Below are 25,894 nucleotides of genomic sequence, written 5' to 3' on the forward strand. Positions count from 1 at the left end.
AGTTGGCACAGTATATAGAGCACTGGCCCTGAAGCCAGGAGTACCCGAGTTCAAATTTGACCTCATGGGCAGTTAGGTGGCACAGTGGATAGAGCACTGGCCCTAGAGTCAGTAGTACTTGAGTTCAAATCTGGCCTCAGACACTTAATAATTACCTAGTTGTGTGGCTTTGGACAAGCCACTTAACCCCATTGCCTTGCAAAAACCTAAAAAAAAACAAACAAATGAACAAACAAATTTGACCTCAGACACTCACTAGCTGTGTGACTTTGGGAAAGTCACTTAACCCTAATTGCCTCCCATCCAGCGTCACCTCCAATCATCCTGATCCATAACTGATCACTGGACCCAGATGGCTCCAGAGGAGAAAGTGAGGCTTGTGACAGAGCACAGTTCCCGTTCGCTCAAATCCAATTCATTGGCTTGTCATGGCATTACCTCCTTGATATTAGGGTCTTCTTTGAGTACAAAGCACAAACATCATCATCATCATCATCATCATCATCATTAACACGATTTGAACGCATATCTACTGGCTCTCAGTCCTTTGATCTTTCCATTGCTTGATATTGCCCCCATTGTGGTTTTCTCTGTGTGAGTTTTCTTTTTTTCAACCTTACTCTAAGTCGCTGGCAGGGCTGGTGTAGCTCTGTTAAAATTTGAGGAGAGCACCATGATGAACAAGTAAGCTTATAAGGGACCCACAAAAGAAGTGACTCAAAATTCTTCAGACTCTCCTTCCCTCTGCCCTTCCCCCTCCCCCCACTAAGTGAGCCTGGGCTTGGACATATGGAAGCATTCCATAAATACTTGTTGTCTGACTTATGTCACATGATAAAATCTCAATTCAGAGCTGTCAGCACCCTACTCCATCCCTCTTAATTTACAAAGGAAGAAACTGAGGCCCCAGGAAGGGACAGTCACTTGAATAGTAGACTTCTAAAGGGGATTCTAAGGATCTGGGCCCTTGAGCAGTCATCTCAATGGAGTGGGACAAATGTCACCCTCAGCCCACTTGGGGCTTGGAGACATGGTTTCCTCCCAGAAGCACAATAGGCTGTTTGTAGAGAGGAATTGTTAGCGTGACTGTAGCAAGCTTTGTGCTTCAAACTCCTTTCTAACTACCCCTTGGCCACAGAATGCCAATATCTCCTAGGCTGGGCACAGACATGAGATTCAGCTCCTGGACTTTTCTCTTTCCTCAAACTTTAGGCCAGCACAGTGAGCCATTCTGAATAGCAGCAGTCTTGCAGTAACACTGTAATGGAATCAACTTTGGGCTTTGGAGTAAAAAAAAAACCTGGGTGTGAATCCTGCTTCCAACACTTACTAGCTGCGTGACCACTCTGTGCCTCAGTTTCCTCTTTTGTGAAATACCAATAATAATCCCTCTAACAATGAGGAGAGGACCTGGGATTTCATAGGTGCAGGAAACTCCCTCTGCCAATTCAGGATGGCACCTTCTTTGCAAAATAGAGCCTCTAATTAGGCTGTGAACTCTTGGAGGGTCAAATCTATCTTTTGCTTCTCTTTGTATTTCCAGTGCTTGGAAGAGTGCCTAGCATACAAGTGGGGCTTACTAAATGCTGAGAATTGCCTGAAGCTTTGAGAAGGTAAGTATCTTGCCTAAGTGGTAAAGTTTAAACCAATGTCTTTTTGACTTTGAAGTGAATCCTCTATCTGTTTCATTAAGCTGCTTCCCCTAAAGGAATAACAGCAACAATCAAAATGACAATAGCTACCATTTATATAGTGCTTGCAATATGCCCAGCATGGTGTTCGATATTCTACAGTTCTCATCTCCTTTAAGCCTCAAAACAATCCTGGGGGGAGGAGTAGTACAACCTATTATTATCCTTATTTTACAGTTGAGGAGACTGAGGCCAACAGGATTACATGACTTGCCCAGAGTCACTTAGCTAGTAAGTATTTGAAGTTGGATTTGAATTCAAGTTTCCTGACTCCAGGACTGGTGCTCTAACCACTGCACCACCTAGCTGGGTGCACCACACTGAGCTGGTGAGAGCACAGAACAAGACAACACGTTAAAACGGTACTGCAAATCTTTGAGGATTTGATAAGTCAGCTTTTCTTGTTATTTGACTGCTGGCTATGGAACATCATAGAACACCAACAGAGGAATAATAATGGCCGATACAAAGGACAATGGAAAAGGAGGTGAGCTTGTCAGATGTAATGAGAATGAGGAGTGAAGTCCAAAGTGATCAATCAAAACCAGAGAAAATGGTCCAATAGTTCTAGTATTCATATAAGTTCCTGGGACAGCCCACAAAAAGCTGAAATATTTACAGGAGCATTCTACAAGTGGAGAACTGGAAACAAAGTGGGAACTCATCAAGTGAAGAAGGGTCCAATTATTCATAGCATGAGAATGGAATGATATATGACTATGCCAAAAAAATAAGGATTAGAGAGAATTCAGGACAACATGGCAAGAGAGAAGAATCAGAAGAAGACTGCAGTGTCTGCAGAAATGGAAATGAAAACACCAAAACACACTCAGGTTCCTCAATCCCAATGACTCCAATGGATGTCAGAGAACTGATGGTGAAAAGCCTTTCATTCTTCAAGGTGGGGTGAGGCACAGTACACAGAGCCCTAGGCCGGAACTAAAGGACCTGAGTTAAAATTTAGCCTCAGACATTTCCTAGCTATGTGACCCTAGGCAAGTCACTTAACCTCAGTTTCCTCATCTGCAAAATGAGGACAGTAATAGCATCTATGTCTCAGGGCTGGTGTGAGGTATAGTTCCTAGCACACCAGATACTTAATGAACGTTAGTTATTATTGTTGTTATTACTATCACCATTATTATTACCATTATTATAGATGGGGTTGACAGGTTGCCTTTTTTGCTTCCCTGTTACAGAGGAGAGTTGCACTGGGGATGAAAATGTTAAAGAAGCATGAGCAAAATAACTTTTTTGGGATAATAATAATGATGGTATATAGAACGTTTTGAGTTTTGCAAAGCATTTTACATATATTATCTCATGTGAGAGATAAGAAAACTGAGGCCAAAAGGACTGAAGCAATTTGCTCAAGGTGACACAGTTAATAAGAATCTGGAGAATTTGAACTTGGGTCTTCCTGACTCCAGGTCTAACACTTCAGTCAAGGGACTACATTGCTGTCTCAACAGGTGGCTATCCCAAATCCTGAGTCTGAATCAAGAAATCTCAAAGACACAAGTGAAAACCACCTACTCAACTTCAATCTTATCCAGTGGGGAGAACATCCAGATCTAAGACTCAAATACTGGATCTGGATTGAGAAATCACAAAAACACAAGCAAAAACCACTGCCTCAACATTGGACTTATCCAGTGAGAAGAATATCCAGATCTAAGATACTCTCCAACTTTGTTTGGTTTTCTTCTAAGGTCCAACTCTGGCAATTAGTGTTCCAAGTCCCTGTCAGTCCTAATGGGCTATGACTCACTCATACTTGAAATGTGAGGGACTGAAAGCTCACCCACCCACAGACACTTCAACTACCGGAAGACAAATTTGAGGAGCCTGGTCATCCACTAGACAATATACTTGAGCTTTCAGCCTTCACAGAGCTTAATTTGGACCTAGGCTATAAATACCTCCTTGCATTTCAGATGTCTTCATTTATGTCACCCAAGGAGCTCGACCCTGACCACCATTCATACACTTCACGTCTCATAACGCAACCAAGGAAATGTATGCATGAAATTTTCTATTTTTGTTCTTTCTAATTCTCAAAAGCATGAAAGGGAGGGGAAGGCAGGGAAGTGGTTGGGGCTGAGACTCCATATCACAGATAAAACCCATAGTGCCCAACCTAGAATACCAACTGATTTGTATTAAGAGAAGCAAAATAAAAATGTTATTCATTTCATCTGTAAGGAAACAACCCATACTTTCCCTTCCACAAAATGTTAAAGCCCATGATTTTATTGACATCATATATAGATTATAGTGAAATCTAAACCTTAACAGACTTGTGGATGAATTGGGCAGTAAATTTGTCCTTCCACAGGAAGGTGACAGAATCTAAGAACTCCAAGATTGGGGGGATGGAGGAGAGGGGTTTGATCTGTCTGAAAGTCAGTGTGGACAAAACCACTAGCTCCCTATTACCCAAAGGATAAAAAGACAAACTTCTTGTCCTGGTCTTTAAGGCCCATCAGGATTTGATTCAAGTCTACACTGCAATTTGATTTCACATGACTCCTCTCTTTACCCTTTAAAATCCATGTACATTCCATCTTAACTGGATTTGGAAGTCACTCTTCTCTCTCTCACTTTGGTCCACTGACAAGAGCCTCTTCCCAGGCCACACTTTGGACTGATCTCTACTTAGAAATATGATTTTACTTCCCTCAAGGCCCCCCTTAGGGATCATCTCCTTTATGAAGTACACCATGACCCTGCATCTGTAAGTCAACTCTCATCTGGGAAATGGTGGAGTCACTTTGGAAAGCGATTTGGAACAACGCCTACAAAGTCACTAAGCCATGTGTATCCCAAAAACGTGGAAGGTTCATCTGACCTTCTGTGTTCCAAGCTTCCTCCCAGCTCTAACATTTCATGTTCTATGCTCTCTCCCAGTTCTGACCCTGTTTTCTAAGCTTCCTTCCAGCTCTAACATTTCATGTTCCAAGGTCCCTCCCAGTTCTGAGCTGTGTTCTAAGCTTCCTCTCAGCTCTAACATTCCATGTTCCATGCTCTCTCCCAGTTCTGACCCTCTGTTTTCTAAGCTTCCTTCCAGCTCTAACATTTCATGTTCCAAGGTCCCTTCCAGTTCTGACCTCATATGTCTTAAGCTTTCTCCCAGCTCAAACATTCCATGTTCCAAGGTCCCTCCCAGTTCTGACCTGTGCTCTAAGCTTCCTCCCAGCTCTAACATTCCATGTTCCATGCTCTCTCCCAGTTCTGACCCTCTGTTTTCTAAGCTTCCTTCCAGCTCAAATATTCCATGTTCCAAGTTCTGACCTTCTGTGGTAATGAGATTTTCTTTTATAATTTCTATAGTTAGTTTTATTGGTCATGGCCCAGGATAGATGTCAACAGAATCAACATATTATCTGCATGTGTTCTATAGTAACCTAGAACGCACAGCCCCTTTGCATATATCAATATATCACATCCACTATATCAATACACCACTCTTTTGTTATCCTTATAAAATTTTGCTATGACTTTTAAAAAAGAATATCTATTTAAATATCTGAACAAGATAAAACTTTAACTGAGTTTGCACCAACTTTGAAGGTTTTTTGTGCACTGGAGAAAACATTTTTTGAAAAGGTGGGAAGGGGAGATTTCACCATTCTTTGTGCTCTTATCAGTGAAGTATTTGAGATACCACTCTCACACATGTCTTCACCAACTCTACCCTCAAAAAGTGACCACAGCTCCTTAGAGACTGTAGATGAAAAACCTAAAGGAAGAAGTGACAATGCATAAGATTGTTTAATAGACAACCTTCCCAAAAGCTTGGAAAGTTTTCTTTTTTGCATATTGAATTATATTTTAATTATGAGGGGGTACATCTGATTTAGATGATTAAGATGGATACTGCAATGAGTCATCCTGCAAAGAGAAGAATTATTTTATAATGGAAAAAATCACAGTATCCTGCAGAATGCATTCCACAGAGCAGGACCTCACTGAATATTTCTGCATGAATGTTTTTTTTTTTTTCTCAAGCATGAATGTACATATGCAAAATGGTCTTTAAGAGTGAGGAAAATGTATCCCTAATGTCTGAACTCCTATCACATCATCGAGAAATGTGTTCAAATTGCTTGAAAAGAAACTACCGGGGGTGGCTAGGTGGCACAGTGGATAAAGCACCAGCACTGGAGTCAGGACTACCTGGGTTCAAATCCGGTCTCAGACACTTAATAATTACCTAGGTGTGTGGCCTTGGACAAGCCACTTAACCCTATCTGCCTTGCAAAAAAACCTAAAGACAAAAAAAAAAAAAAGAAACTACCTCTGATTTTCAAATCATCAAACTTCCCCATTCTGTCTAGAGGATCATCACTTTTCCAGGCACTCAGATTAGTAACCTTGCTATCTATCCTCAAATTCTTACTCTCTCCCTTACATGCCCTGTTGCCAAATCTTACTGTTTTTGCTTTAATAGCATCTTTCCTAGATGTCTTTTTATTTTTACTGGGTGATGAGATATTGAGAAATAAGAGAAAGATTACAAGGTGATAATCCAGTCTCCTTAGGGACTTAATGAACCAATCTGCAGGCTTGCTGATGGGTCAATTTGTTGATGATACCCTTTCCTTTCTCAGGGTGAGATAAAGGTGGGAAGAATGCTCTTGTTTCCAAGCTGAAAGGATTCTGTACCTTCACTGCACATTAAAATTCTTTTACGTTTAAAGACCAGTCCACATGTTGTATCTCCTCAGTAAAAAGTAAGTCATTTGAAGGTAGTGACTATTTCATTTTCTCTTTGTATCACCAAGGTCTAGCATAAGGCCCAGCACATGATGGCCCATACTCAGTTGAAATGTAATTGAAAACCTAGCTATGTGTGGAGCCTCTACTCCTGCCTACAATGATCACCAACAACAGGGAAGGGACATAAATAGAGATCTCAGTTTAAACCAAATCCCTCATCTCACAAATGTCTGACCAGAGGTGATCAATCAGAGTGATCTTAGACAAGTCACTTACTTTTCTTGGTGATGTCATAGAGGAGTTTCTTGGTCAGGGTACAGTTGTCCTGGATGTTCTCTGATGCCTCTTCTAACTCTGAGAAATGAAAGGGGTATATTAGAAGTTCCACCTAGTTCCAACATTCCATTCTCTAAGGTCCTTTCTAGCTCTGAGGTTTGCAGTTCTAAAGCCCCTCCCAACTCAGATATTCTATGTTTGAAAGTTCCTCCTAATTGTATGATCTAAGGTCCCTCCTAGCTGACATGCCAGCTCTGTCATTTCATTTTATAAGATCCCTCCTAGGTCTGAGGCCCCTAAGTCCCTTCCTAACTCTGATATTCTGTGTTCTAAATTCTATACCCTTCCTCCAGTGACTACTGTACCCAGAGGACCTCACAAAGGCATTTGTTTGGTTCTTCAAAGCAAGTAAAAGGTTATTATGTTTGTGAATTAACTTCCTATTAGATTATAAACTCTCTGAGGTCAGGGACTAGGTTTTCTCTCAACTTGGGCCCAAAGTTCTGCCTTCCCATTCATGATTTATTCAGTTTTGTTAAAGAAATGATGAATCAGAGAGGTTTTCTGAGCTCAACACATCACCTCTAGTTCTTGTTTCCTCCTCTCTGAGAGCCCTGCCACTCTAGCTTTAGAGCTAAGATTCTCCTTGGGAGGAAACCTGGACAAGTCCCTTCCCCTCCTTCAGACTGAGTTGCCTTGTATAAAAAATGAAGGGGTTGGAGGTACCTTTTAGACTACCATGAAAATGCTGTTTGAATACCTCCTCCTCACTCTTATGCAGAGTAGACTACTGGGAGGAACACTGCAAAGAATTTTTCTCAACATATTAATTGGTTACCATTAATTAATTATTAATATCGATTAACATTAATTGGTTGTGAATTTTTTCTCTTCTTTTTCTTTTTCTTTTTTTAAAAATTATTATAAGGTTATAGCTCTCTGGCACCAGGAGAGGAAGGAATATAAGGGGAAATGTGTGATATAAAAACAAAAGATCAATTAAAATCTATTTTAAATCTTGAAAGGAAGGAAGGAAGGAAGGAAGGGATGGAGGAAAGAAGGAAGGAAGGAAGAAAAGAAGAGAGAGTGAAGACAGAAAAATAAAGAAATGAAGTAAGAAGACAAGGAAGGAAAAAAGAAAGGAGGAGAAAGAAAAAGAAAGGAAGGGAGAGAGGGAGGAAGAAGGAAAGTAGGAAGGAAGGAAGGAAGGAAGGAAGGAAGAGAGGGAGGAAGGAAGGAGGGAGGGAGGGAGGGAGGGAAGGAAGAAAGGGGAAAGAAGGAAGGGAGGGGGGCGGCTAGGTGGCATAGTAGATAAAGCAGCGGCCTTGGAGTCAGGAGTACCTGGGTTCAAATCCGGTCTCAGACACTTAATAATTACCTAGTTGTGTGGCCTTGGGCAAGCCACTTAACCCCATTTGCCTTGCAAAAAAACCCCCCAGAAACCCTAAAAAAAAGAAGGGAGGGAGGGAGGGGAGAAAGAAGGAAAGAAGGAAGGAAAAAAGAGAGTGAAAGATAGAAAAAGAAATGAAGGTAGAAGGGAAAGGAAAAAAACAAAGGAAAGGCAAAAAGAAGAAAGAAAAAATGAAGGAAGGAAGGAAGGAAGGAAAGAAGGAAGGGGAAGGACAAAAGAAGAAGGAAGAGAGAAAGAAAGGAAGAGCTTGCTTACTCAGGCTTTTCAAGGAGAGAGAATTAACTCTCCAAATTTCATGGGAAACCTCAAATACACATGGGGGCCTGGCTTGCTTAAGATTATGCTGTGACTTAAGTGGAGCAGAACTGCAGTGTCCTCCCCCCAGCTCTGGGTGGCCTGCCATGGGTGTTTGTCTGAGAGGTCTGGGGTATTTTCCCCCAAGAGAGGGAGCTGGGCTGGGAGAAGGGACTTAGGGCAAGTCAGCCTTTGGATGGGGGTTCAGTGGGAGGCAGCTAAGCTGTTGTGACCGTATCCTCCTACTGGAAGCCCAAGAAAGGCATTGAAAAGATGATGGAAATTTGGCAACATGAACATAACTAGGCCTGGAGTATTCAGGTAGCTCTGAGCAATGCCACTAATCTCCAAATTCCCTCTGGTCCTCCTGCTCCTCTCCTGGAACCCCCAAGTCAGCCTTAGTCAGGAACTCCCACAGACTTTGGCTCCCAGTCACAGAGGGAGGCCGCCTACTGGGGCAGAAAGAGTCCTGGACTTACATGTTTCAAGAAATAGTGTAGTCAGGTGGACAGAGAATTGCTTTTAGAGTCAGAGGGCGTAGGTTCAAATTCTGCCTCTATCACTCCCTACCGTAAGCAAGTCATCTCTCTGTAAAAGGAGTGTTTTGAACTGAACAAATCTGAGGGTGGAGAGAATAGCTGCCTTACAACACTTTCCAGTGGCTCATTATTAACACAACTAATCCATGCCCTTAACAACTCGGTATTCAACACTCTGTATTCCCATGCTGGCCTCTCTTGGCCCCTCACTTCATCTAAAAACATTATCACCTCCTCTAAGAACTGCACAGACAGACAACATTTTCTGCCCTTCCACCCCACCAACATTCCTATTTCCTTTCCTTGAGATCAGCTGTGGCGGAAAGCCCCTTAGTAAGTAGGCTCTGGGCCAGTGGCTGTTGAGCAAGAGCTTTGTCCTCAACCTTCTTTCTAGGGATGATGGAAAAGAGCCATTGGCACAACATGAGTAGCCATGGATGGGTTGGATTCTGCTTAGCACAATCCATTACAATCTCTTTCTACAAACAGCACCGCTATGCTCCCAGTCATCACTGGACCATCTTTTACCTCCTACCTCCCCTCTCTCTCCTTGTTCTCCTTCCCCATATCCACTTACTTCTCTCATATTTATCTCATTTCTCTCCACTGACACAATCACACCTTCCTCACCTCACACCATCACTACTCAAGTAGACTCTTAGTTGGTCTCCCTGTCTCAAGACTCTCTTCCCAGCTTAAGATGTATGCTCCTATAATGATTATCTAATCTCCAAGATTCTGTTCAGCTCTCAGTATGTTTTTGGATTGCTTTCCATCTCTGTCTAGTTTCTGTGTTTTAAGGACCCTCCTAACTCAACACTGTGACTAGTTTTGATAGACCAGGATTCCCTCCTCATCTGCTATCCTATCCATCCCATTTTCCAAGCAAGTGGCTTTAGCATAGCAGTTAATGGAAAGTTGTAGGCATCTCCCTCTTAAGCTATGGTCTGGGCTTATTGTGAATCAGGAGGAAGGTCTAAGGAAGGTGGGCAGGATGGACAAAGGATGAAATCAACTACCTAGATAATACCCTCACATATCTCCTGCTGCCTCTGAAAATTTTGTGCTCATTGTCAAAAAGATGAACACCAACCTTCCTTGTTCCTGCCCACTTTAATGGTCAAAGACCATCAGAAAGAAATTCCTTTGGTCCAGCTGCAGGGGGAAAGGAACCAGGGACCATATGCTTCCCTTTATTCCCTACAGATATGGGGCTGACTGGTGTCAGCAGATTTCTGTGGCCTAAAGACATCTCATGCTCTCCTATTTAGATGGACTCCTTTCAGCTCCTCTGTTCTAGGTTCCTCCTAGCCTAGCTCAACAATCAGTCAAGCCTCCAGAATTCCTAGGCTCTTAGAGCTAAAAAGGACCCTGGAGATCTATTCAAAGCCCTTTTACCATGTAAATGAAGAAACAAAGTCCATCCTTGGTGGAGTTGTGAATTGATCCAACCATTCTGGAGAGCAACATGGAACTATGCCCAAAAACAAATAAAACTGCTCCTACCCTTTGACCCAGCAATACTAATACTAGGTCTGTATCCAGAAGAAATCATTAAAAATTGGAAACATCTCACATGTTCCAAAATATTCATAGCAGCTCTTTTTGTAGTGGCAAAGAATTGTAAATTGAAGGAATGCCCATCAATTGGGGAATGGCTGAACAAGCTATAGTTTTTGAATGTTATGGGATACTATTACTCTATAAGAAGCCATGAATGTTGGACTCTAGAGAAGCATGGATTGAATTGGAGGAACTGATGCTGAGCAAAGGGAGCAGAAACAAGAGAACATTCTACACATTAACAACAACATTGTGAGTTGATCAACCCTGATGGATGCAGCTCCTCTCAGCAGAGCTAGATCAACCCTAGTAGACCAGCTATGGGCAAAGCTATCCTCATCCAGATGAAGAAAAACAAAACAAAACAAAACAAAAAACCACAAATGAACATTACACTTCCTTTTAAAACATTTCTCTTATGTATTCTTTCCTATCTCATGGTCTTCTTTCTTTTCTCTTAATTCTAATTCCTCATATCAAAAATAACTAATTTGTAAACATGTTAAACACAAATGTGTATGTACAATATTTACCTGACTGTTCACTGCTGAGGGGAAGGGGATGGAAGGGTAGAAGGAAATTATGTATCTTAAAAATATGCATATGCATGTAGAGGAATGTTGAAAAACTTTCATAACATGTAATTGTAATAATGAAACATCAATTGAAAAAAAAAGAAACTGAGTCCAAGAAGGATAAAATCCAATTACCATTTTTGAACAGGGGATGTAAGCGGACCCATGTCTTCAGAATAAGAAGTTGGCAGCTGTGTGAAGTATGGATTGGAGGATGATTAGAAGCTAAGAGACCATTTAGGAAGCTCCTGACATAGTTTATCTGAGAGGTAATGGGAGTCTGAACCCAGTTTGGGTAGATGTTGTATAAGAGGAAGAAATGGGATGGATACAAGAGATTATTATAGATGCAGAGTTGACAAGTCTAGTTATGAATTGGCAGTGGGGAGGCCATATAGAGGAAAGAGTCAAGGATGAGTCCAAGGTTGAAAATGCCAGATGATTAGAAGGATGAATGATAGTCTCAGAAATACAAACAGGGAAGTGGGGAAGAAGAATTGGTTGATTAAAATGTAAAATGAGATCTGTTTTGACACTTTCTCCAAAAGTCCCAGGAGCAGGAAGGAACAGAGACAGAAGTGAAACTCAGGTCACTGACTTCAAAGCCCAGAATAGCTCTAGGATCTCCTTCCCTCTTCCCCTCTTCCCTCCTCACCCATTTTCCCATTCTTTCATTGCCCTACCTTGTCACTTCTTAGCTGAATCACTGTCATAACCTCCTCATTGGTCTTCCTGCCTCCAGTCTCTCCCTTTTATAGTCCACCCTCCTTCTCTGGCATTGAAATCTTTCATGGATTCCTATTACTCATGCCATTCAGCCTGGTACTCTTCTATTTGTTTCATCCTCATTTTACATTGTTCCCTGTCTATTCCAACCACACTAGACTACTAAAGGTTTCCCCAATCTCATCTGGCCCTTTCCAGGCTCCATGCCTGGAAGAGCCTCCCTACCCACTTATATTTAAATTCTTCTCTTTCTTTTACGGCCCAATATAGGTGCTACCCTGCCCTCTATGCCCTTCACTCCAAGTGATCAAGACTAAGGCTTATCTGTAGGTTAAAGTACCAACTCAATATGGGATTCAAGGCTGACACTTGATCTGGCTCCACCCTAACCCTTCCGGGCTTCCTTCTTCCAATGCCCCCTCTCCCAGCTACACTGGGCTAGAGACTGTTCACCATTACTACCCTGTTCTGTCTCTGTAGGCTTGCTCCAGATGGCCCTTCAACTTGAAATGTGCTACTTCCTCAGATCCTCTTTTCCAATGGCCAGCCCCAGCAGTGCCAGTCACCTCCTCCTGAAGCTATCTCTGATCCTCCAGTTGTCTCTTCAAGTTGCACAGTGGATAGACCACTGGGCCTGGAGTCAGGAAGACATCTTTCTGAGTTCAAATTCAGTCTTAGATACTTACTAGTTGGGTGATTCTAAGAAAGTCACTTAATCCCTGTTTGCCTCAGTTTTCTCATCTGTAAAATAGGGATAGGGTGGCTAGGTGGTTCAGTGGTTAGTATGGCAGGCCTAGAGTCAGAAAGACTCACCTTTTTGAGGTCCAATCTGATTTTAGACACTTACTAGCTGTGTGACCCTGGAAAAGTCACTTCTCCCTGTTTGCCTCAGTTTCCTCATCTGTTAAATGAGCTGTAGAAGGAAATCACAAACAACTCTAGTATCTTTACCCAGAAAACCCCAAATGACAGATGGAGAGTTGTTCACAACAACAACAAATATCTCCCTGACCCCCTTCTCTCCCAATTTTTCATATTTGTAGATGTGTTCCATCTCTCTATCTCAGTTTTTAAACTGCCCTTATAGCCCTTCTCTCTGGTCTCAATTTCCCCTTCTCTAAATGAGGGGGTTAGACTTAGATCAGTCATTCTAAACTTGGGTCTATGAACTTTTTGTAAAAATCTCTTGATAACTATTTTCATATGGTTAGTTTCCTTAGTGATCCTCAGCATTTCATTTTTGGCCTTTAGAAATATGGTTCTAATGAGAGGTCTCTAAGCTTCTCCAGACTGCCAAAGAGATTCAGGACACACCAAAAAGTGAAGGCCCTCTGGCTTCTGGCCTTTGCCCAGGTTGTCTAGGCATCACTCTCACTGGCAGTCAGGCCCATTTCAGAGACACAGGTCCAATTCACCTACCATGGGCAAAGTTCCAAGAAGGAATCAATCATTCCAAGAGAAAGAAGAAAATTGACAGCCCTCTATTGTCCCAGGGGTCTCCATTCTGGAAGAAAGCCCCAAAGATAATGGTATGAAAATTTTGAGAGCTGATCTGAGAGGTTAAGCTGAAGCCAAGATGGGCAGTGACTTGAGCTGGGTCACACAGTTGGCAGTAAGAATACTCAGTCTCAGAGCCTCAAATGGTTTCCTCTCCCTTTTGATGCTTAAGGTAGCCTGGAAATTTTTGCCAGAAATTGTGGGAAACAAGAGTTGGCTTCCTGCTAGTTTAGGGGAACCCCAAACTGCTGTACAAAGGAGACCCCCCCCAAACACCCTGCCCTCTCCAGTCCCTTGCTGGTATGGTAACCCCATCACAGAAATCCCAATCAAAGCAGTTTTACTGTTCAAGTCTTGAGACCTGGTGTCTAATTTGCCCTTGGTGATGGGTTTGGGGGCAAGTTGAGGCCCCTAGCTTGTTCAGGCTTCAGCTTCCCCACAGGGAAGATCTGAGAGGCAGTTTCTGTTCTAAGTTGGTTCTAGCTTCTAGTTGGGTGACTCCATAAGGGGCAAGCCCACAGGGTAAATTGCTAATCAAAGGTTGCCAGGTAAAAGACAAAATGTGAGGGCACAGCCCCAGAAGAGGCTCTGGAATAACATCCTGAGGGTAGATGAAGAGATCAGGTTAAATGGGAGGAGTCCTTTCATGTGTATATGAAGAGGGGGACAGAGCAGCTGGGGCAGGGAGCAGAGTCAGAGGGGTCTGAAGGAAGAATTCACCAAATTGGGAGGGGCAAACCATCAGGGCTGGGGCTCAGGAGGAACAGGTTTGGGGGGGGGGGTTGAAGAGGAAGGAAGGTCTTGAAAGAACAAAGAAAAGGGATGGAGAAAGGGAGAAAGGGAAAAGAGGAAAAGAGGAGGGGGTAGGAAGAGAATGGAAGGAGGGAGGTTTAAAGTGAGGGAAGAGGTTGGAGGAGTGGGGCTGGAAGAAAGGGTACAGAAGGAGGATGGAAGGAGAGGGAAGAAAGGAGGGTCAAGGAAGATGGAAATGTAGAAAGGAAGGTGTGGGCCAAGAGAGGAAGGGAGGAGGATAGTGGAGAAAGGAATGGGGTTTTGAAAAGGAGGATGAGAGAAGAAAGTGAAAGGAGAAAAAAGGAAGCAGAATATCAAAACGTGGACTATAAAAACTAGAAGGGACCTTCAACCATGAGGCTTTGGCTTTGGAAAATCCAACTCTGCTATTACTCTCCGTGTGACTTTGAAATTGTTTCATTCTTTCTTTGGGTCTTAGTTTACTTTACTCCTCAGTAAATCGAGGGGCTTGGACTAAGTAATCTCAAAGGCCCCTTCCAGCCATAAATTTACACTCTTCTGGCAACAGGAATTTAGAGTTGAGGGGCATGGTGGTGGTGTGGGGATCTTAGAGGGTAAAACAAGGAATAGTTGAGTTGGAAGAAACCTTGGAAGGCAGAACAGAATATCCAAACTGGGTAAAACTTTTGGAGCAGAGAATGTCAGAACCAGAGGGGAACTTGGAACTTTTCGTATTTAATCTTGATACCCGTTTTAATTGATGGAAGAAACTTCCTTTAACAGTTCAGTTGGGTGTTATAGGTCTTCGAGCCTCAGAGAGTTGACTGGGGCTATGTAAGGTTAAGTGACTTGTCCATAGCTAAGCTATGCTGGCCGTTAGAGAAGGGAGGAAATGAAGGCCATAGAATGCACGGGCTTGTAAAAGGGACCTTAGAAGAGAGGGTGGCAAAATTGAAAAGGGATTTATGATACAGTGTTTTAAAGCTGGGAGGGACCTTGAAATATAAAACATCTGAGCTGAGAGGTCATTGCAAAGTCCAAAATGGAAAGGTGTCTGGAAACATGAAATGGATACAAAACCTTAGAACTAGAGAGGACATGAGATCGCCAAATGTCAGAACTAGGAGAGGCCTTAGAATATAAACGTGGAATGAAATAATGAGGAAGGAGGTTAGATGTACCGGAGAAATCAATCAATGAGCATTGCTTAAGACTATCAGACAGGTGCTAGAAATTGAAAGGCAAAAATAAAATTGTCCCTCAGTCCAAGGAGCTTGAGTTCCTTAGAGGGAGACATCCCCGGGCTGCCAGGAGTGGCCATGAAGTGAGGGGTGACTAAAAGGATGCAAAACGAACCTGGGTTCAAGGGCTGACTCTGACCCAGCTAGGCTGGACAAGGAGCCTGATTTTGCACTGGCCCTCAGAAGAGTTGTGTGGCCAAGTTGCCTAGGAGAGGGATTTTCTTTGAAGTTCTCCAAAAATCATGAAATTCCAGTCTGCTTTCAAAGAAATCCACAGCAGGCGAGGGGGAGTATGAGCAACTAGATGCGCTAGGAAAGGCTTGGGGGAGGGTGCAGGGGTTATTTGGAGTTGAGCTTGGAAGGGTGGCGGGGCCTCTAGGAGGCAGAAGTGAGATGGGGGAAGTGGGAGATGGAGGCTCGAAGGCCAATCTGTGTGGTAGAATGTGAGACCTGGAAAGGGACCCCGAGCTAGAGAAAATGAGCCTGGGGGCTGAGAGGGCTCCTAGCTGGAGGCGGTCTGCAAAGCTCAGAATGGTGAACCTAGGAGGACCACTGAGTAGAAAGAATTGGGGCTCAAAGGGGCCTTGGAACATGCCTGGCCGAGGTGGTGAGGGGCCCATCCAAGCGAGTGTGGGAGCTGAGAGGGAGCCGGATGAGTAGGAAGGGAGTGGAGTTGGAGGCTACTGCTCCTCGCTCCCGGGCACAGCTGGCGCCCACCCGGTGCCCCTCGGGGAGCCACGAGTGAGCAGTGGCCCGGGAGGCCCTCCTGGCCCGAATGGCCGCCTCTGTGTGGGGGGTGGGGGTGGGGGGGTGAGACTTTGTGTGTGTTTGTATGTGAGTGTGAGTTTCTATAAGGATGTGCGTGTGTGTGTGTGTGTGCGTGTGCGTGTGGAAGAGAGATTTTCTGTGTGAGAAACTTGGTGTGCGGCTATGAATGTGTCCGTGTGCGGTGTGTGGAGGGGGCGTGATTGTGGGGGTGGGCATGTGGTGCGTGTGGACAGCTTAGCCTCTGGGTCTGAGTCCCTGGGGGTCTCTGAGTCTTGGGGGGTCTCTGAGTCTCGGGGGGGTCTCTGAGCCTCGGGGGAGTCTCTGAGCCTGGGGGGGAGCTCTGAGCCTCGGGGGTCTCTGAGCCTCGGGGGAGTCTCTGAGCCTCGGGGCTCTCTGAGCCTGGGGGGGGTCTCTGAGCCACGGGGGTCTCTGAGCCTCGGGGGTCTCTGAACCTCGGGGGAGTCTCTGAGCCTCTGGGGGTCTCTGAGCCGGGGGGGGTCCCTGAGCCTCGAGGGGGGTCTCTGAGCCTCGGGGGTTTCTGAGCCTCTGGGGGTCTCTGATCGTCGGGGGTCTGTCCCTGAGCCTCGAGGGGGGGGTCTCTGAGCGTCGGGGAGGGTCTCTGAGCCTCGGGGGGTCTCTGAGCCTGGGGGGTCTCTGAGCCTCGGGGGGGGTCTCTGAGCCTCGGGGGTCTGAGTCTCGGGGGGCGTCTCTGGGTCTGTCTCTGGGGGTGTGCGGCTGCCCCCCCTCCCGGAGTGGCTCTCACCTGGTGGCGCTGGGCGGGTCTGCTGGGCGGGCTGGGTCCCCGGCCCCCCAAGTTTGGCTCGGAGCAGCGGAGTAGGAACTGACGTGTGCAGAGGAAGTCTGGTGGAGGGAGCCAGGTGTCTGGGCAGCTGGCCTCTTCCCGGGCCGGCCCGCCCCGCCCCGCCCCGCCCCGGCCCGGCCCGAGCCGGCCCCTCCCCTCCCCGGCCTCCTATCCCTCCCCAGCACCGCTCCCCCGGGGCCCCTGGGCGCCGCCCTCCGGCCGCTCGGGGCCCCGCCGCCTCCCCTGACTGCGCCACATCCTGGGGCCCGTGCCCGCAGCTTCCCCGGGCCCAGCGCGCCGCCGGACCCCCACGCGGTGGCCCCCAGCCGCTGGGCTCCAGCCACGCTGCCCCGAACGCGCGTGGTGGGGAACCCCCCCCCCCCCACCCTGCACCACAGCCGTAGGACCTGGGCCCGGGGAGGGACGAGATCTTGACCCAACAGCCGGGGCAGTTCCTTCACTTTGCAGAAGAGGAAACTGAGGCCCGGAAATGGAAGGGGACTCCTCAGGGCTAAGTGTCCTGTGGCAGACCAGTCACCAAGCACAACCACCCACACTTAGCACAGCTTTTTAGGTTCTTTCCATTCCCCCCCCCCCCCCGCCCCCCAGCCCCGGGCCCATCCCAACAACTCACTAGCAGGAGACTGAGGCGAACAATAGCCAGAGGCCTGGCGTGGAATCCTAACGGGAGAGCCAGGCAGGCCCGGGGGCTGCCTGGGTCCGAAGGGGCCCCTCTTGCAGCCGGAGAGGAGATCCAGCGACCTGAGGGAGTCCGAAGCCTCTGCCAAAGTGTAGAGAAGCCCGCCGGGCTTCTGATGGGACTGGGGAGACTCGGCAACAGCGCTCTGCTATATACCGAGCCGAGGCCGGGCTGGGGATGGGGGGAGTGAAGGGGAAAGCTACAATGTTACTGCTCCGGAATCAGGAAGAGCGAGGATCCAACCTCAGATACTTGTCCCTTGGGTGACCCTATTCACATGATGGAAGCTCTGTGCAGCAGTTCCCTCGTCTGCAAAAATGAGGAAATCAGACTCAATGAGCCCGAAAGTTCCTTCCAGCTTTCCAAATCCGGGATACCATGTGTGGTAAAGTAGCTTGCCCTCCCATAGAGTTTTCTTTCCTGGTGAAATGATGACAACGATAATGATGCTGGTCCTTTGTCCTCAAAGGAGACCGTGACATCAAGCAGGTCATGCCATGACAAGCACATGAAATGTATCTGAACGAAGGGGTGCTATGCTAAGGCATCAGTCTCACTTTCTCTCCTCCAGAGAAAGTAGCCAGATATGAATCAGGATGACAGGAGATGGCCCGGAATGCCAGGCAATCAGGGATACGTGACTACCCCAAGGTCACACAACTAGCAAATGTCAAGTAGCTGAGGTTGAATTCAAACTCCTGTCCTCCTAATGCCAGTGCTCTACTTACTGTGCCACCTACATAGCACAGTAGTTAAAACTCTAGCCCTAAAGTCAGAAGGACCTGAGTTCAAATTTGATTTCAGACATCTACCAGTGTTGTGATCCTGGACAACTCATTTAATCCCAATTGCCTGGTAAAATAACCAATTCTTCAAGTGTATAGGAGGCATTGAGCCCCAGGGCCACAAAAAATAGCTCCATGCCATATGAGTTTTATTTGAGAGAAGTGAAGAAATTCTTTATTGATTACAGTTGTCTAAGAATGGCATCATCAGTCTCTGCTAATGAGCTCCCCGTCATTTGGAGATAATCAAGAAGAACCTGGATAGCCACTTGCTGGATTATCATAGAGACGATTCTTGTTTACCTATAGGGCCCTTCCAACTGGGAAATTCTGGGATTCTGTTACTTTTCCTCACTAAGCCTAGAGTTTCATCTGTAAAATGAAAGATTAATGATCTATGATCGAAGTTTCTACCATCTTTAAACTGCTAGACTTCAAACTGGGGCATATTCCTAATCTCCAGCCCCCAGAAATGGGATCCAATCATCTCCCTGCAGTATGACTTTCATGAATTCAATTCAATCAATAAACATTTATTGAACAAGCTCCTACTAGGGACCAGGCAACATGCCAAACCCAGGGGATACAAAGAGTCAAAAGACAAGTTCCTGCCCTCTAGAAACTCACTTAGTAGCAACTGCTTTATCTAAGGCATTGTTTCTGTGATCTCTACTTCTCAATCCAAAAGTCTTCAGTTCTCATCCTTCACTCATCTGCAGTGCTGGTTATTGCTGACCCCCTTCTCACCTCCTCAACCTCTAAAGAAAGGGTTCAATCTTTTTCTTGCACCCTGGACTCTGTATACCCAACCCTATAGTACATTTAGGAAGCATTTGGTGTTGAATGAGGAACCCAGGAACTCCCAAAGCTATCTCTAAGGTTGGCAATAATCAGTCACCTTTGATCAGAGAAAGAAACACAACAGAAGAAGTAGCCAGAGGCAAAGACTCAAGCTCTCCTAGTCTAGTCTCTGTTTTAGCTGCCATGTATACACAGTGACCATCTCAGAAAGTTACCCACCTTCCAAAGAGAGGAGGAAAGAAAACAGGTGGAGGGTCGAATCATTCCTTTTCAGAGTCTAATGACTGGACAGGTCTTCCTAGTTTAGTGACCAATACTTTCTACACAGATTTAAGACAAGCCTCTTTACCAAACCATGGTGGTGGGGAGAGGTGGTGAAGGGTGCCAGGGTTGGTTTCCCTATTACTGCTAAGGGTACTACCATGCTCCCAGTCATCCAGATTTACAATCTAGTCCACTAATCTACTTTTCATTCTCATTCCACTCTTGTCCCCATCTAATCTTTTGCCAAGGACTGTTGATTTTACCTTTAAAATATCCCTCTTCATACACCCTCTTCTTTCCTCTGACATAATGCAGGACCTCATCACCTCACCTCTGGACTATTGCCATAATGGCTGGTGGGTCTGCCTGCCACAAGGCTCTCCTCATGTCAGTCCATCCTCCTCCACTCAGCTACCAAAGGGATCTTTTTAAAGTAGAAGTCTGACTGTATCACCCTCCTATTTGATAAACTCCAGTGCCTCATTATTAGCTCCAAGATCAAAGAGAAAAATCGTCTGTTTGGCATTCAAAGCTCTTCATAGCCTGCCCTTCCAGCCTTCTTAAACCTTACCCTCCCCACCCCCCAATCTGGACCACATTCTGCAATCTAGTGATATCACCCTCCTTGCTGCTCCTCACATAAGATATTCCAACTCCTGACTTTTGGACATTTTCTCTGGCTGCCATTCCACCAAGTATGGAATGTTTTGCCTCCCCGCCCCCCCCCCCCCCAAGATTTCTCTGACTGCTTTCAAGTTCCAGCTAAAATCTCTTCATCTCCAGGAAGCCTTTCCCAAACCCTGTTCTTTCTAGGGCCTTCTTGCTTTTTTTCCTAATAATTTTGTATTATTGCTTGTTTTTACATAGTTGTTTACATGCTGTCTCCCTCACTAGACTAAGCTCCAGTGTCTAGAATATAGTAGGTGCTTAATAAATGTTTATTGTCTGACTGACTACTCTATCAAACAAAGTGTCATGTCAGATATTCTAGTGCTGAGCATAGATTTCCACAGAACTGACAAGAATGAAAAACTCATTGCTCCATGGGCTGGGTTCTAGCTAGAGTGCCCTGGGGAAGGATGCTGTTTCTTCTCATTAAAGAAGTGAAACTTCAGCTCTACCCTCTGTACTTAGCCTGCCCCAGTTCTAACTTCAGTCTATCGACACATCCCGCCCAGGATGTCAGGGTCTAGCCAGCGTAGGCATCTTGCCAGCCTATTCAACTCTCCTCTTGTCCAGGAGATAATGAAATCAAATCAAAATTACCATTGCTCCTAGAAAGGAAGTGCCCATCCAATATCTACTCTTTTATGACTCCAGTCAGAACCCTGACAATTCTGGGTCATGGGGTATTCAGATCAAAGCTCCTTTCCCTGGCCCTAACTCCCTCATACCCATTCAGATTAGCACTTTCCTCCTCAATGTCTCTCTCCCTTTCTATTGTGCCCTATGGAATCCAAGTTAGATTTTCATAGATCATTCTGCAAGGCTGTCTCACGCTCACCTTTCTCATCATAATCTTTTATAATCCTTAGTTCCCTTCAAAACTTACCTGAACTGCCACCTTCCTGATTTGTCCAGTATTTGGTACACTTTTCACCTCACATACCCAATCATTTTGTATTGTTGTATGAACCTTATGGCTCCATATATATCTGAACATATTGTATCTACCTTGTAGAATGTAAGCCCTTTGAAGGAAGGGTCTAGTTTATCTTTTTTATTTCAGATGCTAAATAAACACTTCTTGCTTGATTGGAAACAATTTTGATGTTAAGGAAAATGGAAAATGTCTTAATGGAGTTCACTAAGCTATTTTAAAAAAGGCATGTATAAAGGATGAAAGCAGGGACAAGCAACAGGCTAATTACAAAAGAATGTTACAGGCCAGAAAGCATACCAACTATGTATATACAATGCTAACTGAACTGTTCACCACTTAGAGGAGGGGGTTGGGAAGGAAATTTTGTAACTTAAAAATATACATGTGCATATGGACGATAAAAGTAAATAAAAAAACTTTTAAAAAAGCATACCATTGGGAGTGGCTAGGTGGCACAGTGGATAGAGCACCGGCCCTGGAGTCAGGAGTACCTGAGTTCAAATCTGAACTCAGACCCTTAATAATTACCTAGCCGTGTGGTCTTGGGCAATCTACGTAACCCCATTGCCTTGCAAAATCTAAAAAGAAAAAAAAGCATACCATGAATCAAGAAGAAGTAAAGAGTCAGGAAGGCTAAAAAGCTAAAGTTTGACAGGGAGGGAAGGTAAGAACATGAATTCAGGATTATTGTTGCTGCTGCTACTACTGTTGTTAGTAAACAGGCAAAAGAGGAGTATCAAAGAAATGATGAAACTTATGCTTGAAGGAATGGGATACATCTAACTGATAATAGGGGGAAGACAAGGTTGGGCTGGCCTTTACATATTTTGTATCTATTTTCTCTGCTGAGGAGAATGACCTTTGAAATGGAAGTGGACAGAACATGAGGTTAATATGGAAGTTTTTTTTTTAATAAGTAGGGTGATGGTAAGAGAGTTTTTATCTGTTCTGTGCATTCAAATCCTCAAGCCCAGATCGACTGGCTGCACCATCACATATTACTAAAATGAGCAGTTAGAGCCCAATGAAATAGTATTTGAATGAATGAATGAATATACATAAAAGTATGAGGGACACAAATGACAAGGGACATAAGAGAGACAGACACTTTCTTCAAGGAATTTCCATTGTATTAAGGAATGAGAGGGAAAATAAAGTACATGTAGGGGAGTGGTAGCCAGGTAAGACTATATTGCTCTGGGAAGTCATGGAGATGTGGAGTAGAATAACAGAACATCCCCCTGCATACCCTTGTGGGACATGCCCTTCATGGTAGTGATCATTTGAGCACTATCCTCAGAGTAAGAAGTGGAAAGGTAGAGTGAAGGGAGGAGGATGCAACAACCCTGGTGAAGATGAGATTGCATAGTTTTAGGGACTTCCAAACTCTTCCTGGGAATGGCCCTTTGGAAGGTGAAGGAGCAGGCTGTCAGTAATATTTGAAAGATTGTGGAGAATGGAAAAGGAAAAGGGCAAAAGTTATTCCAACTTTCAAAGAAGGGAAAACAGAAATCACAGACCAGACAAATGACTTTGACTTCCATTCCTTTGGCTAATTCTAGAACATATTACTAAAGACATGGTTAACAAAAAGGAAGTGGTGATCACAGAAAGTCAACCTGGTTTCATCATGAACAGGTCATACAAGACTAATCTTATTTCTTTTTTGATGGAACTAAGCTAGTAGAGCAGGGTATTTTGTAGAGAGAATTTATCTAGATCTTAGCAAAGTATTCAACAAAAACTTCCTTAGTGGTTCTTGTCCTTTGCTTTGGAAGAAGAACAAAATGACATCACTATGTTTGAGACAAATTAGTGTGTTCAACTGTGGCTGATCAGACCAATACAAGTTCCGAATGTTCTACCATAGATTGGACACAAATAGTCTATGTGAACACCTGGGGCGTTTAGATTTATGTATCTCATATTTCCCTTGAGCTACTTCAATATTGCCTTGTTTATATAATGCAGCACCCTCTTTGATGAGGGCACACTATGTTAGGCGATCTTGTGCCAGTGTCTCCATATTGTACAATCAATTCTAAAATTCTTTTTTTTAAGATTTTATTTATTTTGAGTTTTACAATTTTCCCCCCAATCAATTCTAAAATTCTTAAGAGAGACTTCCAGGGTGTCTTGGTATCACTTCTTCTGACCCCTCCCCCCCATTAGCACTTACCCTGTGTGGGTTCTCCATAAAATAGTATTTTTGGCAAGCATAAGTTTGGCATTCTAACAATGTGGCCAGCCCAGAGAGCACAGTTGCATTCTCTGTAGAGAGAATTGGAATGCTGGGCAGTTTAGCTCGAGAAAGGACCCCAGTGTCTAGAATCTTCTCCTGCCAGATGAGACAATTGAAATAAAGAGATTCAGTTTCCTGGCATGGCACTGGTAGACTGTCCAGGTTTCACAGGCATACAGCATTGAGGTCAGCACAATGACACTGTAGACCTTCAGTTTGGTAGTAGTCTAATGCCTCTTCTCTCCCACATTTTCTTTCACAGTCTCCCAAATACAGAGCTAGCTCTGGTGATGCATGTATCGACCTCATTGTCAATGTGCAACTCCCTGGAAAGGACACTTCCAAGGTAAGTGAACTCATCTACTGTATTCAACACTTCTTCATTGGCCATAATAGATGGTTTCACCTGTGGCTAGCGTGGTGCTGGTTGATGGAACACTTTTGTTTTCTTGGTGTTAATTGTTAAGCCAAAATGAGCACAAGCAACAGAGAATCGACCCATACTTTACTGCATCTCAGCATCAGAGGCTGCATTGAGAGCACAATCATCTGCAAACAGAAGATCATGCACCAATATGTTCTCTACTTTGGTCTTGGCTTGTAGTCTTTTCAAGTTGAAGAATTTACCATCAGTGCTGTAGCTGACTTGATGTTGTCTTCATCTTCAGTGAAACCATTTGACAACATGGCTGAAAACACCATGCTAAAAAACATGTGAACAAAGGACACAACCTTGTTTCACTCCATTAGTGGCCAGGAAATCACAAGAGCATTGTCCACTATCCAGAAGCATGCCATCATGGAACTGATGTACAATAGTGATGAACTTAAGACAACCAAATTTTGACATGATTTTCCATAAATCCTCTCTCCTGACAAGATCAAAGACCTTGGTCAGATCTACAAACATTGTGTACAGACCTCTGTTCTGCTCCTGGCATTTTTCCTGGAGTTGTTGGGCAGCAAACACCATTATCTACTGTTCCTCAACCCTTTCTGAAGCCACATTGACTCTCAAGGAGGTGATCATCTTCCAGATGAAATATCAGCCTATTGAGGACTCTGGCAAGAATCTAACCAACCATGACCAAGAGAAAAATACCCCTGTGATTGTCACAGGACAATATATTCCCTTTAATGTTACAGAGATGGCCAATGGAGGCATCTTTACATTCCTAGGGGATAATCTCCTCATGCCATATAGCCTGGACAATTTCAATCAGCTTTTAGATGAGCAATGGGCCCTCTAACCTTGTAAATCTCAACTGCAGTAGAATCAGCACCAGGTGCTTTGCCTAATGGCATTCAAAACTTCTTCTTCAGTTGGAACTTCAACTACAGACCGAGTGACTTTGACTCGAGATAAACAGTCAGTGGCTTCTATATTGATTGATGACAGTCTGTTAAGAACACTATGGAAGTGTTCAGCCCATCTCTTTAGGATCATGTCCTTAATCATTAATCAATGTGGTTCCATCAACACTGAATAGTTGAAATGTGGTAATATGGCTTTGGTCCGTAAATAGCTTTCAGGGTATCATAAAAGCACTTTGCATTGTCGTGTATACTTCTATGGACTGAATGGAGAACCCCAAAATTTGTCATCATTAATGGTTCCTCAGGTTCAATGTCAAAGTGGAAGAAACTCTCCTTGAGCTCATTAAGATCTTTATTTGATGACCTGTATAAAGGAATAGTTGGCATGCTCACCAAATTTCCAGATGGCATCAAATTGGGTAAAACAACGTAACATACTGAATGACAGTGTCAGATTAGAACCTTGGGTCAGATCTCTTAAGCTGAAATGTAATAGGAAGAAATGCAAAGTTTTAGACTTGGATTAAAAAAATCAACAAGATGATGGAAGCATAGTGAAACAGCAGTTTGTTGGGGGGGGGGGGATCTGGAGATTTTGGTGAATTGCAAGACATTGTTGTAGGAACCAAAAAAGTTCATGGCAATCTTAGACTTCATTAAGAGAGACAAGAGCAAGGAAAGCAAAGGGCCTTGAGTTCTTGGCAAATGAGAATCAGTTGAAAAAACTGAGAAATTTTGTGTAGAGAAAATGCAACTGTTAGGGGTGGGGTGAAGTGAAGAACATGACAGCTGTCTTCAAGTATTTGAAAGGCTGTCACATGAGAGAGAGATTAAATTTCAGGAGTATATATTTGGAACTGAAAGGGACCTTAGAGATTATTTAGTCCAACCCTTCATTTAACAGAGGAGAAAACTGAGGCTCAGAGGTAACCTGACTGCTTGATTCCAGAGACCAGATTAAGAAGCATTGGATGCAAACTTCAAAAATGCAAATTTAGTCTTGACTGAATTTCTTTGACTTATCAGGAAAATCTGACAATGTAACTTATCCAAGGGTGGAATGGGATTCAGGAGAGAATGGTATTGCTCTCATTGAAAGCATTCCCCCCAAGACCAGACCACTAGGTCTCTGTATATTCTGGGAAAAGCACGAGGGATGTGGCTTGGACTAGATGACCTCCAAGGCCTCTCCCAACCTTGAAATCTTTTTATTCTGAGGTGGGAATTAGCTACTTGTGTTTGAATGGATGGGTTAATACAAGAAAACCCAGATGAATTACAAAACAAAAACACAAATGCTTGGATGAATGGATATTGGAATTAA

The 25,894-nt window shown here is 44.2% G+C and overlaps 2 protein-coding genes across 7 annotated transcripts in view; one reads left to right on the top strand and one right to left on the bottom strand.

The window, feature by feature from the left end:
• Positions 1-17,762, bottom strand: part of LOC141497931 (ligand of Numb protein X 2-like) — a 94,578-nt gene extending 76,816 nt beyond the window's left edge. Inside the window, exons 1-4 of one of the 4 annotated variants that reach the window (XM_074200800.1) lie at positions 17,493-17,762; positions 16,820-16,917; positions 12,645-12,710; positions 6,690-6,767 (exon numbers count right to left, since the gene is read on the bottom strand). The gene's annotated coding sequence lies outside the window, so the exon portion shown is untranslated. Of the gene's footprint in view, positions 1-6,689; positions 6,768-12,610; positions 12,711-16,819; positions 16,918-17,492 lie in introns of all 4 variants that reach the window. The other 3 variants (XM_074200799.1, XM_074200798.1, XM_074200801.1) reach the window with 3 other exon arrangements.
• Positions 1-25,220, top strand: part of CHIC1 (cysteine rich hydrophobic domain 1) — a 218,320-nt gene extending 193,100 nt beyond the window's left edge. Inside the window, exons 7-8 of one of the 3 annotated variants that reach the window (XM_074200803.1) lie at positions 1,544-1,613; positions 23,516-25,220. The gene's annotated coding sequence lies outside the window, so the exon portion shown is untranslated. Of the gene's footprint in view, positions 1-1,543; positions 1,614-6,304; positions 7,419-11,219; positions 12,013-23,515 lie in introns of those variants that run through there. The other 2 variants (XM_074200802.1, XM_074200804.1) reach the window with 2 other exon arrangements.
• The last annotated feature ends 674 nt before the right edge of the window (positions 25,221-25,894 follow it).

Source organism: Macrotis lagotis, chromosome X (genome assembly GCF_037893015.1).
Source record: "Macrotis lagotis isolate mMagLag1 chromosome X, bilby.v1.9.chrom.fasta, whole genome shotgun sequence".
Taxonomy (NCBI): Eukaryota; Metazoa; Chordata; class Mammalia; order Peramelemorphia; family Peramelidae; genus Macrotis; species Macrotis lagotis.